We start from the raw sequence: 19,487 nt of genomic DNA, 5'->3' as shown, positions 1-19,487 counted from the left end.
TTTTCTGTTGTGGTCAGTTGAAACTGATCTCTCTTTGTCCCTCTAGCGATGCCCCTGAAGGGGATCTCATAGATTTCAAGGTTTTATTCAACAACTTAATGTAACACAACATTAATACTATGGTGTTAGAGAGTACTGCAGGGATGCCATTTTTTGTGGGTCAGTGCAGAGGGTAACGTTGTTGTGCTTCCCTCGTCAAAAAGCAAGAAAATCTTCACAAATAAACACAACTTCCAGGATTTTTGAATAGCAAATGCAGTCGCTACAAGTAAAAAGCTCATGGTAGGCTATAAATGGACTACACTACACTACGCATGAACTCAACATCCCAACCACATCAAGGCTGTAAAGCCATGTTTGGTGTGATGACTGTCTCATTTAGCCACTTCTAGCCACATGAGAAGAAGGCAATGAGTAAGAAATGACCCAAAAAATGAGCAAAAAATTAATAAAAAGCACTTAACAATTAGAATAAGAAAAAAGAAAATTAAAAAAGTAAATGAAATGGAAAATATGCTTAAAATTATAAAAAGGTACATCACTTTAAATATATAATTATAATTATTTCCCCCAACAGCTTTTTTCTTTTTTGCTAGATGTTTTCCCAAATGTTTTTCTTTTTTCCCCAAGACATTTTCCCTACCCTTTCCCCTTTTAAAAAAATAATTGTCTTAATCTACCAATTTCTTGCAATTTGTGGAATATTTATTGCCAAGGTGCTCATTGTCTTTTTCCCATGGGGAAAGAAAGAAATCACATCAATTTGCTTCAGGTCCAAAGGGTTAAATCTGTCTTTGGTGGGTATCATTTGACTTTTTTTATGTATTAGTGACAGTGCAAAGTCTCTTTTCCAATAGCGTTTTACCTTTATTTAACAGTTTGACAGTAGACACAGACAGGAAATGTACAGGACCAACATGCTACATTGTGAGAAATTAAAAAAAAACCAAAACGATTTAAATCAGGAACAATCGAGCAACGAAAAAAGAACAAGATCACAAATCTAACCATACATTCAAAACCAGCTTTTGGTACTTGACAGTTTTCAATGCTCGGTGCTGCAGGCACATTTTAATATGAACCAAAAAAGAACTGAGGTTGCATACATGAGAACCCCAAACATCACTCATCATCTGAGAGAAGAACAGACAAAGCTTCTCCTGTCCTGTTTGTTTGGAGTTTGGAGGTGAGACATTTCAACCAAACACACACACACAGACACACAACACTCAGATAATGCAGCCAGCATACATTTGCACATCACTAAGACACACAAAATAGGCTTTGACAAAACAAGACACACACACACACACACACACACACACACACACACACACACACACACACACACACACACACACACACACACACACACACTCACAATCAATCCGCGTGCTGTGTTTGAGTCATTCAGGCAGAGCGCTCTCAGCAGAGGACGTATTAATTTTTCTTTTATTAGCAGAGACAAGTGCTCTCATTGTCTCGTTGTCCTCCTCTAATGAACCAACAGGAAGCTGACACACACAGGTGGAGCCGTCAGCGCCCTCACAACAAATGGACTCAGCGCATCATGTTCAGAGCTACCAGACCCAGAGGAGCTGCCTCTGCTCGGCAAACGTCACAGTTTTTACACAAGAAGAATATGACTCTTGGGAAACATGTGCCATAGTATTTAGAGCTGAAACTGAGAGTGGGATTCTCGAGGCACCCCAAGATTGCAATTCAGAAGGCTACTATGTGATTATAAAATGAAATGAAATGTTTCATTTCTGCTCAAGGGTTTTTTTTTCTCACCATGAGATTACTTGCTATTTTTAAAACAAAGCAGATTTGTCATGATCCATAGTAGATAAAATCAACTGGTGAATATAAACAGTGTGGCTCTTGTCCAGGTCCCTTTTCCCTTCATCTTCACCTAGTCTGGCTTTGCTTCCATCTTGGTATGAGACACTGGTAGATCAAATCAAATTAAATTAATTTATGTTTCTTAAAAATGAGGATGGCTGGGGCGCCAGTGGCTCAGTGGATAGAGCGGGTGCCCCATGTGTAGAGGCGGAATCCACAAAACCCAAAATATAGAGCCCTCACTATAGTGGCATTGATGTGCGTCAAAGAAAGTCTGAAGAGGAGAATGTGGACGCAGTCCTGGTCAGAAAAGAGGCCGACTTGGCACTTCAATTTTGCTAAAAGAGCTTGGAGTAACATTTTAGCATTTAGCAGTGTCGCACTGATCAGTCCATCATTTCAAGCTGCGTTTCTATCGGTTGGTCAGTAAACATAGGCTGTAACAGCAGTCACAAATTTTAGTGTCCCAAATTTCTGACACTAACAGAATTTGATCCCAGGCTGCTTTTGATTGAAAGACCAAGACAACAGCTGTCCTTGAACCTCTCTCATTGTGCGACTTGGGACCACCTTTTTAAAGCCATGAACATTTGATTGCGTGAGATTCCGAGTTTTGAGGTTTGAGACTCTGGTTGTTGGTGGATTATTATTTGTTGTCGTGTGTGGTCTTTCACATATTCTAAAACAGTTAAGATTTTAAAAATCCTTCAGTGTGTGCCAGACTTTAGGAGCAGTGTCTTCTGAGGGAGAGAGAACCAAGCTGGCTTTGACTGGATTACTTGGAGACCTTTTACAAGTACAAATATGTTACATAAAACAATAAAGAAAAGGGAAAAACCCCAAAAGCCAATAGGTCCTCTCAAATTTAAATTATCGACTCTCTGAATCAAGACATAATCATGAATGACAGAATCGTGAAGCTGCTAAGAATGTGTTATTTTTCCCCTCACCTCTGTGTGGAACTGCTCCTTAATCTCCTTACATAGAGAGAATGAAGTTTGTAGTGTAAAGCAGCTAAACTCTCTATTTTAGTCTAAAAGATGTTTGCCCCTCATCCAAGAATCTCCAATATTTCCCGTCAACTTTATACACATATGCATCTCAGAAGAGAGAGGCTTTCAAACAGTTTTTCACGAGTTTGCAGAAGTTTTTCACCAGATGGCAAAAATCAGCATCTTTTCAGTGATGAATCAGCTTATCTAATGGGACAGTAACAGAAGCAGGCTGCAGTGAAACAGCATCACTGTAATATTTTTAGTAATGCATCAAATTATTGTCGATTGGACAAACTGCCTGAAGAGATAGAAAGTAAATGGACCTGCACTTGTATAGCGCAATCTTGCTGTTTGACCACTCAAAATGCTTTCGCTGCTTGTCACATTCACCCATTCACACACACACATTCACACACTGATGGCAGAGGCTACCATACAAGGTGCCACCAGCTACTTAGCTTTATATATAGATTTATACATTACACATGGATGGGACAGCCATTGGGAGCAATTTTGGGATGAGATCAGCTGCCAAATAACAGAGAATGTAAATGATTGTCACTGACATGTTGTTATTGTTTAGAAAGTGCTGCGAGTGCCTATGTTATATGTGACATGAGAGACTGATGCTGATGTGTTAAATATCACAGTCGTCATGCCTCTTTTGGTCCCACAATGCCAGAACCAAGAGCGGAATGATGCCACTGCCATTTGGTTCTGTGTAAAAATGCAAAAACAGCATAAAAAAGGGACTTTGCAGCAGCTCTATAGCGCCATCTTTGTGTAAAAAAAAGGCTACTTATTCTCCACCACTGGTGACTGGTATGAATCACATACCATGATTTGGATTACATCATCAGTGAGTGCATTTCATTCAGTGTTAGATAATTAATGTGGTTGTTCATATGTTGCATATTTTGTCTTTATTGTGCACTACATCTGTTTTCTAAATTATAATGCATCACTACCAAAGCCTTAAAGTTATTTACTCTTGAAACGGAATGTTTTTCTTGTATGTTTATACTAAAACGACCTCTTTAAGTGGAAACTAATTATAGTGGTTAATTGTACTTAAGGCACTGAGGCATAACTGATCGTTTTTGTCTGATTGCTCGTCCCACTGCAGCAGGGGAGGAATCCTTTCTGCAAAAGCAAAACATGCTTTCGCACCAGCTTGCTGCAGATATTATAATTTTCCTTTATGAACCTGAACACACTTTTTTCTTTTTTTCCTAAGCATAGCCTGAAAAATAAAACAACAACAAAACTGACATTGCAGCAGTTAGGTGTGTTCATCTAATGGCAGCTTGCACTAAGAAATAGTGTTTGTTTGTCTGTGTAATGGCAGCAGTTTTAACTAGTCATGTCAACAGACTGCACTCCTTAGAGAGCGTGATGCTTCAGGTTCAAACAGCAATGAAAGAATAGATCAAACAAACCTCTTCCATAATGAGCACCCATGGGAGTTAAGCACAGAGAGGAGCAACAGAACTGAGCTGAATAGAAAAGAGGGGAGCAGAATTAGTCCATGCAAGTACAAAAAGTACACTGTTAGGCTTTAAAAAAAGACACTCACTTCCTCCATAGTAATGTGTACCATTTTAAATAATTACTCAACTATTATTTGATTTCAGATTGGTCCCATTGATTGTGGAAAGTTTATATGGTTAAAGCATGTGTCACTATATTTGTGTATGCAAAATATAATTTTTATTATACATGCAATTGCATTGTGTTGTGGTGTGAAAATTCTTAAGTTGTAGTCAAAGCATAGTTAATGTGTGATTCAGCAAAACTCTGTCGTCCATGTTCCTCTTCTGCCAAAGCCAAGAATGGCCGTGCCCACAATTATGTTTTTAGTGCCATTATCTCGAGATTGTGAGTTAATTATTTTGTTGCCTTGATGAAAAGTTTTTTGTGATTAGTTCATGTATATTCTAAAGTATAAGCGTATCCGGCTAATTAAGACATGCCTCGCCAAATATGTGCAGAGCCCAGAGTCTATGATGATCTCTGCATTCCACACACTCCAGTAAGCAGCACGGGAGCAACAGGGCCCTTCGGTAGCCCCACCTGTGCTAATTGAACTAGGGTTATGTAACCTTCGTTTGATCTCACACAGGCTCTGCCCTCTACTGAAACTATGGATACAGTGGGTGGGGCCAGATGAATGAACACCCTCTTGCAATATAATATTGGTCCAGCCACACTGATTCTGACCGGCTAAAAATTAGTCGCCACAGCTGCAGTGGAGAAGTAGGGGATCCCAACCAAAAGCATGAAGTTATGACCTAACCATGCTTTAAGCTGATGGTGGTGAACCAATCATCTGGCTGTAGCAGTTCCAGTGACTGCCTGATGGTTGGCATACAGGTTGTCTTACGGGTAAATGGACTGTACTTGTATAGCGCACGTCTTGTCTTTTTGACCACTCAAAACACTTTCACATTACATGTCACATTCCCTCATTCACAAACACATTCACACACTGGTGGCCGAGGCTATTGTCTATGGTGCCACCTGTTACTCAGTAACCAATTGTAGGTACTCACACGATGACGCAGCATCAGGAGCAATTTGGGGTTCAGTATCTTGCCCAAGGATGCTTTGACATATTGCCTAGACGAGCTGGGGATCCAACCGTTGACCTTCCAATTAGAGGACGACTGGCTCTACCTCTGAGCCACAGCCGCCAAGAACCAAAATGACACTGAACTCTCCTGTGTTCTTGGGTACCAGGGGGTATGTACAGAGAAACCCCTTCTGGTTGACCCTGCTGAAAAAAACAGCCAAAAAAACGCTTATGCTGTCAGCTGGTTTTACTTGGTTTTAGCTGGTTGAAGATGGTCTTGACGCAGTTTTTGCTGGTCTTTGATGGTTTATCTGGGTGGGCCACCAGCCGGACATGCTGGTGTGACCAGCCTGTCAAACTGCACACATTTATCTTTATGTACATCCCATGACATTAGACTGATCTGATTTATGTCCTTTGCTTTTCATACTTCCCCCTCATGACACTGATATGTCTCCATACTCAAGGATGTTGATTTGGTTCAGTACATGCATGCATTTTGCTTCAATGGATAAACCAGTTAGAGCGACTATCACAGGCTGGTATGACCAGCTAAACCATCAAGAATGATGTTAAAACATACCAAGCTGGTCAAACAAGCTGCTCTGCTAGCTTAATCATCTTAAACTGGTCAAGCTGGGTTTTTTTCGGCAAGGGGGGTAGGGGTTTGGGGGAGTGATGGGCTTTGACACTGGGCTGCCATGACATATCATATGAAACAGTCTCTTTCAGAGCGGAATTCATCGAGATGTCACAGAAAACCGCAGAGGTGGGGAGGAGAGAAAATTTGTAAAAACATCAACACCAACATTAACAATATCAACAGGAAAGAGAGGGGGAACAGAAAACATCTCCATCATGTTGCATGGGGGCGTGGGGAATGCAGCCCTTACCGGCTGAAAACTCACTCTCTAAAACAGTCACTTATGCATTATCTCTGCTACAGGCAGATGCCCTCGAGCTTGAGTGGAGCCCTCTGTGGGATGTGCAGCCTTACACCTTGGCCACGAGGGAGGCGGTGTTGCTGTCTCTGTCAAAGCATTCTGGGAAGAAGGGGTGGCTGCCTACGCTCTCTTCTTGTCATTGTTGCATTTTTATGTCTCGTCTCATCTCCTCTCTCCTGATGAGCAAGTGGCAGGTAAAGGCTGAGATGTAATTTTTTAGCTGTGTGTGATCCTAAGTATGTAAACTGAGGCACCAATAAGATTGACACCCCCCCCCCCCCCCCAACACACACACACACACACACACACACACACACACACACACACACACACACACACACACACACACACACACAGTTATGGGGGCTCCAGGGAGACTATGTTAATCATTCTTTGGGAGTGAGGTGAGTCCTCGTGAAAGGATGCTGTGACCGCCATATGATTTATGTAGTCTTCAGTGGGCAAATGTGTGCTCATGTTTAGAGGACAGTGTAGAGTGCTCCAGGGATGACATTTTAATGTATGCAGAAGTTAGCATCACTCTGTTTCACGAATCAAAAAGCCTTTGGAATTTTTCCATAACATTGTGGGTCATTGCAAAAAAATGTTGTAAATAAATGTTTATGATACTTACACATTTTGTACAGCAAGATAATCTTCATTAATAAACACCAACTTAAAGGCCTAAATGCAATCACCAGAGTTAAAAGGTAATGTTAGGCTATAAATGAAGTACACAATGCTTGCAGGACTTTACATCATCACAACGAGGGGTCTTAAAACTGTTTTTGATGTGACGGTGTTCTGTAGTTTCATTTAGCCACTTGATGGAAACTGCCTTTTCTAAGTCACATAAAAGCTTATAAGTTCACAGTGGGGTATTTACTGACTTATTTTAAGTTGTAGAACAAAACAGGAAAGTCTATTCAGCTTGGTTAACCACAGACCTTATTTAAGCCATCTAAACAAAAACACATAACACAAAAAATCCATTGACTTTGAGATGAGGGAACCAGAAGTGCTGGAATGCTTTTTATTTTATTCCAAGGATGGAATCAAACCCACGGCCACTGTGGTAAGGACATAGCCTCTGGACATGGGGCAACTGTGCTACCAACTGAGCCACTGGGCACCCCTTTTTTCTTAATGTATTAAAACATGATTTATTTTCATCATATTTAACAACATTCTATGCTATGAATTTTTTCCTCCATTTTGAAAACATACTATACTACAGTGTATTTTCATGATACTTTTTTCATGATTTTTAAATTTTTATGCCATTTTGGACTTCATTCTATACTGTAACATTTTAATGCCGTTTTGAATGACATAGTATACTACTATGTTTTTATGCCATTATGGATGATATATTATACTGTGACATTTTTATGCCATTTTGGACAACATACTTTATTATGACGTTTTATGCCATTTTGAACATTATATCATACTTTGACGTTTTAATGCCATTTTGGACGACAGACTTTAGTATGATATTTTTTTTGCCATTTTGAATGTAGTAAATACTACTACGTTTTTATGCCGTTTTGGATGACACAGTATACTGTGATGTTATTATGCCATTTACGACAACATACTATACTATAACGTATTTATGCCGTTATGGACGACATACAATAGCATGTTAAATACTATGCCATTTTGAATGACATAGTATATTACTATACTATGACGTTTATATGCCATTTTGGACATCGTACTATACAATGAGGAGCTTTGAGACTATGAGGGGCCATGTGGGACATCATTCAGAATTACCTCTCACATTCACATATGAAACCAATATCATTCACAAACACAACTAAAAACCACACACACACACACAACTGAAATGCTTTCACAAACACAACTGAAAAACCATTCACACACACACAACTGAAAACAACAACCACACAAGTGAAAACCACACACACACACACACAACCCAAATGCTTTCACAAACACAACTGAAAACCATTCACACACACACAACTGAAATCATTACACTCACACACAACTGAAAACCATACACACACACAAAACGGAAAACCATTCACACACACAACTGAAAACCACACACACACAACTGAAATGCTTTCACAAACACAACTGAAAACCATTCATGCACATGACTGAAATTATTACACTCACACAGACAACTAAAAACCATACACGCACTCAAGTGAAAACCATTCACACACCATAGTAACTCACTTACTTACATGCACATTGAGAGAGAAGAGGAGGGAGAAGAAAAGATGGTTACTTCAGTTATGGCATTACAGAGAATAAACCAATGCACGATAATTGTGTGGATATTTTGAACCTTTCCCCAGATGGTTGAATGACTCTTCTCTGTGCTGACCTGTCTCATAACTGTGCTGCTAATAACCTTGTTTCACCGTGATGTTTTAAGTTATATATTGTATTTTTTTTTTTCTTTTTTTATTTCATGGGTAAATGGGTATGGCACGGCAATATCAATCAATTCAAACTCTGACTATTTATTAACTTTTTCTCCTGGTGTCAGAAGTCCATGGTCCGAAATCATTGATATTGCCGTGCCATACTAGAGGAAGATAGCCACTCAGAATTCCTTACACTTAACAGGGCTATTTACGTCACCAGCAAACGGTACAGGGCCTTCATGAGAAGCATGCATGTATAGTAGCCAATCTTTACACTTAAGAACAAAGCCTTCTTTAAATCCTTCCTGCAATGCAACTGACACTCAAGCCACACATCCATTTTCCCATGCAATAAAAAAAGAAAAAAATAGGATATATAACTGAAAACATCACGGTGAAACAAGGTTATTGGCAGCACACTGACTAGACAGGTCAGCACAGAAAAACTAGTCATTCAGATCATCTGGGTAAGGTTCAAAATATCCACACAATTATTGTACAGTGGTTTATTCTCTGTCATGCTGTAATTTAAGTCAGCGTCTTTTCCCTCCTCTCCTATCTCGCTGTGCATGCAAGCATGCAGGTAAGGAGTTACTATGGTAACGGAACGCTTTCTGAGGGGCTATCTTCCTCTGACCGGAGCTGTAGCTGGCCACAGCATGTTATGTTGCTGGCCTGATGAAAGTGGGATGCCAGGTGGCTATCCAGTGTGTCCGCACTCGGAGTTGCAATGACTGGTTGCTGTCCGACTGTTGCTGTCAGTATTCTTCTGTTCTCAGCTAGGCCAAAGCTGCTGCTTCAGCAAGATTATTTGTAGGTTTTGGGAAGACATCCCTGCACTTTCCCCACATTTAAACTTCCTGGTTTAATTCCACATTCAGGTCTCTACTGAAATGTGTTCTGTTTTTACTGACATTTTCCGCTGTTTTTATGGGAGGTTTTCAGTTGTGTGTATGTGTGGTTTTCAGTTGTGTGCATGTGTGGTTTTCAGTTGTGTGTATGTGAGTGTCATGATTTCAGTTATGTGTGTGAATGGTTTTCAGTTGTGTGCGTGTATGGTTTTCAGTTGTGTGCGTGTATGGTTTTGTGTGTGTGAGTGTAATGATTTCAGCTGTGTGTGTAAATGGTTTTCAGTTGTGTGGGTGTATGGTTTTTAGTTGTGTGTGTGAGTATAATGATTTTCGTTGTGTTTGTGAAAGCATTTTGGTTGTGTGTGTGGTTTTCAGTTGTGTGTGTGTGAATGATATTTCATATATTTCATATGTTAATGTGAGAGGTAGTTCTGAATAATGTCCCACACGCCCCTAAAAACACACCATACTATTATTTTTTCATACAAATTTGGACCACATACTATATTATGACATTTTTATGCCGTTTTGGAACACATACTATAATATGATGTTTTCATTCAAAATTTTTATGCCATTTTGAACGACATAGTATACTATGACATTTTTGTGCTGTTTTGGACTTCGTGCAAAATGGCATAAAAACGTCACGTTATTGTGACGTTTTTATGCCATTTTGGACGGCATACTATACTATGAATGTTTTATGCAATTTTGAACAATATATCATAGTTTGATGTTTTAATGCCATGTTGGAAGACATATTATACTAGGAAAGTTTTATGCAATTTTGAACAATATATCGTAGCATGACGTTTTTATGCCATTTTGGACGATATACCATACTATGATGTTTTAATGTCATTTTGGACGACATCTTATACAATGACATTTTTATGTCACTTTGAATGACATAGTATATTACTATGTTTTCATGCGCTTTTGGACTTCCTACTAGATGTTTTCATGCCAGTTTGGAGGAGATACTATACTGTGTCATTTTTATGCCATTTTGGACAACATACTTTAGTTTGATATTTTTATGCCATATTGAATTACATAGTACTACGTTTTCATGCCGTTTTGGATGACATAATTTACTGTAACATTTTTATGCCATTTTGAACAATATACTATGATGTTTTCATGCAATTTTGGATGATATACTATACAATGAAGTTTTCTTGCAATTTTGTACGACATACTATACTATGAAGTTTTTATGCCATTTGCGACGACATAATATACTATGAAGTGTTTATGGAATTTTGGATGAGATACCATACTATGATTTTTTTCATGCAAATTTGGACCACATACTATACTATGATGTTTTCATGCAATATTGGATGACATACTATAGTATGACATTTTTATGCCATTTTGAATGACATAGTACTGTATACTACTACATTTTTTGGATGACATACCTATGAATGTATTATGCAATTTTGAACAATTTATCACAGGATGACATTTTTATGCCATTTTGGACGATATATCATACTATGATGTTCTCATGTCATTTTGGAGGACATAATATACTATGACATTTTAATGCCATTTTTTATGAAATATTATGAAAAGGACCTGTATCTGGAAAGATTCAACAGTATACAAGTTTTTAGATCTGTCACATATCCAAAACATCACAAAACAGTTTTTGGAGAATATCCTGGAAGATCTGATCTGTAGCAGATTGAGAAAAATGTGATGTTTTCTGCATATGATATCTGTGACATATCTGTTAGGATACCAGATTTGTATACCACAAAGAACGCAGATCAGGAAAAATACCATCAACAGATTTTCAGGCAACTGCAGATACAAAGAAATATGACTGATATATATATATATATACGGATCTGCAATACTGTCTCAGCTGGCCAAAAAATCGCACATATTGCCACGGTGTACAACATGTGCGTTCATGAGAAGAAAAGTCTTAAAAGGCATTTGATCTAAAAATAAGGCCTTAATTGGTATTAAAATGTCTTAAATAAATCCTTCCCAAACATTGGCAGGTTACCTATAACCTGGTCGTGGGTGGTCTGACAGTGGAGGCTACTACCCAAAAAATAAGTAATGAATTATGTTTTATGTTTTTCTTTTTTTTGTTTTTTTTCTTTTGTTTTAATTTAATTTATTTAGTTGATGTTCCCTTTTTGTTTTCGTGTTCAGCTGACGTGGTGGGGGGATACATAAATTTTTTTTTATAGTTGTAAATACACACATTTTGTTTGTTATATCGATATGTTTTATAAGTACTTCTTGATCAGTTGTCTCATTTTGAGAGAAAAAAAACCCCAACCTTATTATCAACCATAAATTTATGATTATACATTTACTGTGTTAAAATGTTTAAAATTTATAAACACACACATGCACACACAGGACCTTATAGACATGCATTAGTTGCAGAGAGATGTTAGACTGATGGAGCTGACACATACTCGGAGCTCCAAGCAGTTAGAGCTTCAGTGCCTTGCTCAAGGGCATGATCTTCCAGTTTCCGCATCAAGTCACTGCAGACTGAGCTATCGCTGCCTAGCAAGGTCTACCATTTTTATTTTTCATGCTTGTGTTGTGTTGTGTATCTTTAATGGCTGCTGTACCATGACTGTCCCTCCATATATTACCCTACAGTGTCTTTCCCTCATCTTTCCAACTATGTCTCTATTTATCTCTATGTCTGGCTCATCTCTCTTGCCTTTTACACAAAACATTGTTTTTATTTTGTTGTGTTTTTGGTTGGCCACCATGCCAAATTATCTCTTGGAATTATCTTGTATGGCCACTGTGCCATGACTGTCTGTTATGCTTCTTTATTTTTATTTTTTTTTTAGCTTGAATCAATATTGATACAATAATATATTTTTAATTATTAATCCCTCAATGGGGAAACTCAGTTTTTTCACTCTTGAAATCCTTACATACACAGATACACCAAAAATACACACATAGGACATAGGCATGTCAATAATTGTGATGACTGTTTCTATGAAACATGCCTGAATACAGACTGTGCGCCAGGTGTGTGTGCACAAATGGATACTAGAGCGCAGCTTGTGCAACACATTCCTGTCTGAACCAAAGTAACTGAGCCCAAGTGACTAATTTGACTATTTTCAAAGACTGAAGTGGGCCAAAAGTGGGCCTAATAAAAACAAACATCACACCTGGCTGATCACACAGCTGATCGATCCATCAGAGCAGACTGAGAGCAGCGCAGTGACAGATCTCTCATCCAGCTGCCCTCTGCTGGTCTCCTTGTTATCAGGGACGGATTTAGTGATTTGGGGGCCTGGTGCCCCAGCACAGCTGCCTTGCTTTGGTTTCACCCATTCTCTAACTTGGAGTGATGGTGGGCTGTTGGCAGCTGTAGAACAAGTTATGCTGTTCTCTAAACCCTCAATGTAACGAATATAGACTATTGTAGGTGTAAAGGGTCCTTCCTCATCTAGGAAGTATAGTCTCTGGAAAACATGAACTGGACATAAGGTGTTTTTTGGCTCAGCTATTTATCAGAATATTGATATTTATGTGCATTATTAAAAGTGGGACCAGTTACGTAGTCCTATGGTGTGACATAATTAAAGTATTGATATATTTTTTTAATATATATTTATATCATTTGACTTCTTACAATAATAAAAGCCTTATGCTGTAATGTTGGATTGAAGTCTCTCGTGGCATACAGCTTGGCCGAAAACTGAACACAAGACTGAAAATGTCCACTAGTGTGACAGCACTGTCCTGTGGTGTGACAAAATCAGCGTCACACACTGGTGGAAATGGCTGTCACACTAACAGACTAAGCCTTTAAATAAATCCTATATAAATACATTTGTGAATTATATAGACTATTTCTATAAAACACTGTAGAGTGTTTTGTGTATTTTCCTTCCTTTTGGACCTTTTCCTCTTATCTCAGTGTTGGAGTACACAGCAAGTTAAACATTCCTACAATGTTTTGTTAAGTTTTACATTGAGGCAGACGGTCTGAGAGCCAGCCAGATAATGACGCGTAAGGACAGGACCACAAAGTACATTTAACATGCAACCAAGCATATGAGCATTTTAACATTTCATTACATGATCAGAAATGCTTGCTTGTTTCAAGATAATTAAGGTTTTACATATATTTTTCTGAAGATATTAGGAGAAAAATCTCTGATTTTTAAAAAAATGTATTAATGAATTTGGCTCAAAAAGTAATCATTCAGATTTCAATCGATCCACTGTATCACAGTACAGTTCCAACTAACTTACATATGTTATGAAGTGACTTGCTGTTCTGATGGCATAAATGATAGCCAGTTAGCCTGATCTTTTTGATTTTTTTTAACAGTGTTGGTTCTGATGTTTGTCTGTTGTCTATGACCTCACAGAGTAATGTTAAAGGACATTTTAATATTACTAGGTCACCAAAAAGTTGGTGTGTTGGCCATTGGTGTGATGAAATGTCTTGCAGCGCGACCAACTGAAAAATAAGGAAAAGAGGACTTTTGACAGAAATACATGTGGAAAGTGTTGAATAGTAGAAGAGAAATATCATCACTATGCACATATAAAGATAGTTTTTGGTTCCATCAAGTTTAATACTAATTATAATGAATGTAACCAAAACTTTTATGAAAAGTCATAATCATTATGTAGGAAAATAATATGATTGTGAATTTAAAGTGGTTCCTATTGTTATGGAAATATAATTAGGACAAATTATTAATGGTTAAGCATATTTCTCTTTGTCTCACAACCCCTGAATTAAATTTCAACAGAGGACATTTATTAGGACAACTATACAAAAAAGTGTATATAATTTTATATATATAAGGAAATGGATGGGGTCTCGCTCAGTTTTCAGTTACTGAAAATATTCAGTTAGTGTTCAGTTAGTGTATGTATATAAATAAAGTTATAATTATTATTACTGTTATTATTACTATTATTACTTCTGTCTATTAATCCTAGGTTCTGTGGTGGGGAAAAGGGCCTATTTCATTAATTCTAGTAAACTCAGGAAAACTCAGCAATGTAATGAACAGAACATTTGATTTCTATCAAAACTCAAACAAAAAAAACCCCCACAGCATGTGTAGGTCTGCCATTAAGTTGGTTAAAATCTGAGGAGCAATAGGGCTACGTTTTCACCTCTGAACTATGACTGTGCATATTTGAACGGAGAAGCAGGGTGAGATGCCCATTAGCTGTAACAGCAGTGCACGCGATCACTGCGTCTTTCAACAGTAGCTGTCCTACACTTGCCGTGCAAATCAGAGGCTGGAGCACCAGTTGCAGGCCAGAGAGATATTCCTGTCAGCCAAAATATACTCTGAACCAAGGGCAGAGAGTTATAGAATCTTTGATTAATTAGCATCTTCAAGTAAATGGGTTCAGTATTTTTGAATGTCCTGAACTGTGAGAGGTGATATTGTCTAATAAGTTTTTGAAAACACTTTAGCAACTGTTAGAACATCGTACATTTTTAAAAGAACAAGACTAAACTGAAGTTGTTGACTCTCTATATCACATTTAAAGGTCAGAACGTCATAATAAAATAGGAAAATACTTTTATGTGTTGATTTTTCAATAGAACGGGTCATGCGCCATGCATTTTGTATTATTCTTTAAAACAAACTGTTTTACATTTATATGTATGACATAAAATGATAGCATGAAAGGAAAAGGGAAAGAAGAGAAAAAGTTGTTGTACTGCTATCAAAATGTGATTTGTTGATACTGTCTGGGAGGTGTAACTTAAACAGGGAGCAAGTAAACAAATATAATTGATTTGTAACATTACCCTGAAGAATGCTAAGTGATTTTAAAATTTTATGTTGATAGAAACATTTTTTATGTGATGTTTTACCTGAATTCTAATGTAATATTGCCATCATTGTATGATTACTTAAAATTATGTGAGTTAAATGTTGAGAGTGTGAATATGTAAGTAAATATGTATATGTATATGTATGTAAATATAATCTAGATAATTAAATGTGCTAAAACATGGTTTTTGACTGTTGCCCCAGTGACAAGCTGTTGGACCCCTAAAGGTACAAATTTTACACGTTATTTCTGACAGTGTAAAGATACGATCTGCATCTAGATGCAGTGGATACTGTCCGCATCCCTGACAAATACAAACATACAAACATATCCGTTCTTGGATAGCTGGATAGTTTCATGATTGGCCTGTTCATCAGTCCTCCCTTCCCAGTGTTTCGTGTAAGCCCGATTGGCCTTGCCATTTAGAAGTACTTGGGGAAGAAGAGGTTGATAATCGACCTGTGCTCCCCACATGGCTCGCTCATTCCGTCCATCAACAGCCTCATCCCCAGCCTGGATTTCTCAATGCAGTATGTATCGATTGACCATGCCATTGCCCTCATCCGCTTGGCTGGCCGCGGGGCCTGGATCTCTAAGGCGGACATCACGAGCATGTTCAAGGTGTTGCCTATTCACCCTGACTTCTGGCGTTTATTCGGGGTTTTCTGGAAAAATTCCTATTACTTTTCCGTGCGCCTCACTTTGGCTGCAGAAGACGTCCTAGGATCTTTGACTCGCTTTCAGAAGTTCTGTGCTGGATCTTGGTGAACAACTACAGGGTCCCTTACATTCTCGATCTTCTCAACAACTTTCTTGTTGTCACTCCACCGTCCTCGCTTCAGGCTTACCACCCTTACGGGGACCTTCTCAGACCTTGGCGTCCCCCTTTCTGACCTTGGGGCCTAGCGCCTCCATTGAGTTCCTGGACATCCCCCAGGACTTGGTCCCCTTTCAGGTGTCTCTGCCCTTGGAGAAGGTCGATTGCATCACTCTCCTCCTGTCTAACTATTTCCTGGCGGACAGGTGCACCAAGCGCCAGTTTCTGGCCCTTCTTGGCCACCTCGATTACGCCATCTGCATGATTCCTCAAGCAAAATTCTTTTTGTCCAACCTCCTGGCCACAGCCGCGGCGGTTCCTTCTCTTAATGATTGTCTTGTTCTTGACGAGGGTTGCAAGATGGAGACGTGTCTGTGGTGGACATTTCTGACTTCTTGGATTGGCATTTCTTTCATCTACAACAACTTCGTCACTCATTCCACTATAGGCTCCCTCTGTGGGTTTTGGCGGCTACTATGGAGGAAGGTGGCTCGCATCCGCATGGTCCTCGGAGTTCAGCCTCCTCGACTCAGGGTCCCTTTCTCCCTCGTTGGCACTTTATGAACTGCACCCTATTGTTGTAGCCGTGATTTTTTTGGGGCACAAATGGTCCAGGAAGTCCATACTGATATACTCGCAGTAGTAGCAATCCTAAACAAAAGATCTCGACCTCGAAAGAAACGATCTCGTTCTCCCACCATCATGCCGTTCCTGCTCAGACTCAGACTGGTCTTAGCAGGAACGGCAGGTCTCAACAGCATTGCTGATTCACTGTCATTTCAGAAATTCAGGCACTTGGACCCAAAATCAGATTTACACCCTATTCCAGTCCCACCATTTTTAACAACAATATTCAACTAACTCCTCAGCTGAGAACCCTCTATTACACCTCACAAGAAGCCATCCTCAATAGCCTCGCCCCTAGCACTCTCTCAGCCTACCTAACTGGCTAGAATCACTTCAAGGCTTATCACGGCACTTATAACCTGCCTTTTACCTCTCTGGATGTCATGTCCATATGCAATTTTCATTACCCATGCCCATACTGTCCTAGAGATCCAGTCTTCCACTACCTAGCTGGAATCAACTTCCTCAACAAGCTAGTCACTGGCCAACATTGTCCTCCAGTTTCTCATTCCCATGTCATAATGTTAATCAAAGGTTTGCAAAAACAAGAACATACTCTTGCCATCCCAACCTATCCGACCTTGCCATTCACACTTCAGATTCACTCATATACACGCTACGTAGAAGTTAAACAGACCAGACAGGCATTTCTTCTCCCATTTTTCATCTTGACTCCTACCTCAGTCCGTACGAGCCACTCACCAGGTACATCAGTGTAAGATATGAAGCCATTACCTCAACATCCACTCCTTCTCACCGAAATGGGGAAACTGGCCACTTGATTCTGGTTCCAGAAACATTTTCTCACAATCCTTCACATTTCTGGTATAAGTCCAAAACACTACTCTGGCCATTCCTTCCGCATCGGTGCAGTGTCCACAGTAGCTAGACAGGGCATCTCGGACCAAACCATCCAGATCGTAGACCGTTGGTCATCTCAAGCATATCGCCTATAAATCTGTAATAATTTCAGCAACTTCCATCAAGCCCATGTTCAGCTGAGTTCGATTTAAATCAGACACTCTTTTGGGGGGCTTGGAAATCAGATTGGGAGTACACACACCAAGATGGTACCCCCACTCTGGGTCTCCCTCTACCTGGCCACCAAGACTTCCTCCCGGACCAGCCTGACAACAGATGTCCCTTTATCACTCTCACCCACCTTCCCCACTCACATCCATTCATTGACCCATACAACCAAACCTTCAGATTACGATAAATCTTTTAACGATATATTGTTGTGGTGTGGTCCTTGCTAGTGAATGACATTTTTATGCCCTTTTGAATGACATAATATATAATGACACCTTTATGCCATTTTGAATGACAGATTGTACTATGACGTTTTCATGCCATTTTGGACAACAAACTATATAGTATGACAAGTTTTATGTCATTTTGAATGACATAGTACACTACTACATTTTTATGCCATTTTGGACGACACACTATACTATGATATTTTAATGTCATTTTGGACGACATACTACAGTATGACATTTTCATGACATTTTGAATGATGTAGTAAACTGCTGCGATGTTATGTCATTTTGGATCACATACTATGCAATTACATTTTTATGCCATTTTGGATGACAAACTATACAATAACATTTTTAGACCATTTTAGACTTCATACTATTCTATGACATTTCATGCTATTTTAGACAAGATATTATACTGTGACATTTTAATGCCATTTGGGACTACTTACTTTAGTATGACATTTTTTATGCCATTTTGAATGACATAGTATACTGCTGCTTTTTTATGCTATTTTGGACGCTATACTTGGCTGTGACTTTTTTATGCAATTTTGGATGACATACTACAGTATGACATTTTTATGCCATTGTGAATGACATAGTAAACTTCTACGCTGTTATGCCTTTTTGGACGACATATTATGCATTTTACAGACATTTTATACTATGAAGTTTATGCAATTTTTTTAACAATATACCATAGTATGACATTTTTATACCATTTTTGGTCATATATTGTTCTTTGATGTTTTCGTGCAATTTTGGACGATATGCTACAATATGATGTTCATATGCCATTTTGGATGACAAACCTGTGGCCACTGTACATGAGGAGCTTGCATTACTGGGCGCTTATTTTTTTCATTTTTGACAACATGCTATGACTTTTTTCATCATGTTTAATAACATGCTATGCTATGACAATTTTACATGATTTTTGACAAAATACTATACTACTGACTTCTTTCATTATTTATGACGACATACTGTACTATTAATTTTTTGCATCATTCATAGCGACATACTATACCATGAGTAATTTCACCATTTTCAACTACAATCTATACTGTGACATTTTTTCATCGTTTTTGGCAACTATGAGGTTTTTTAAATAATTTTTGACATTACACTATGCTGACTTTTTAATCACTTTTAAAAACATACCTTACTACTTTACTTTTCCATGAATTTTGATGACATAACATCTTATGATATTTTTTCATGATTTTTAGGAAAATACTATACTGTAACTTTTTTCATAACTATGACTTTTTGTTCATCATTTTTAACGATGTACTGAACTATGACTTTTTTTTTCATTTTATTAT

General features: G+C 38.5%; 1 protein-coding gene across 1 annotated transcript in view; it reads right to left on the bottom strand.

Moving 5' to 3' along the window:
* Positions 1 to 19,487, bottom strand: part of c1qtnf4 (C1q and TNF related 4) — a 50,531-nt gene that overhangs the window by 5,751 nt on the left and 25,293 nt on the right. The window lies entirely within an intron of this gene.

The sequence above is a fragment of the Plectropomus leopardus genome, chromosome 1 (genome assembly GCF_008729295.1).
Source record: "Plectropomus leopardus isolate mb chromosome 1, YSFRI_Pleo_2.0, whole genome shotgun sequence".
NCBI lineage: Eukaryota > Metazoa > Chordata > Actinopteri > Perciformes > Serranidae > Plectropomus > Plectropomus leopardus.
This window is presented reverse-complemented; position numbering and strand designations above follow the sequence as displayed.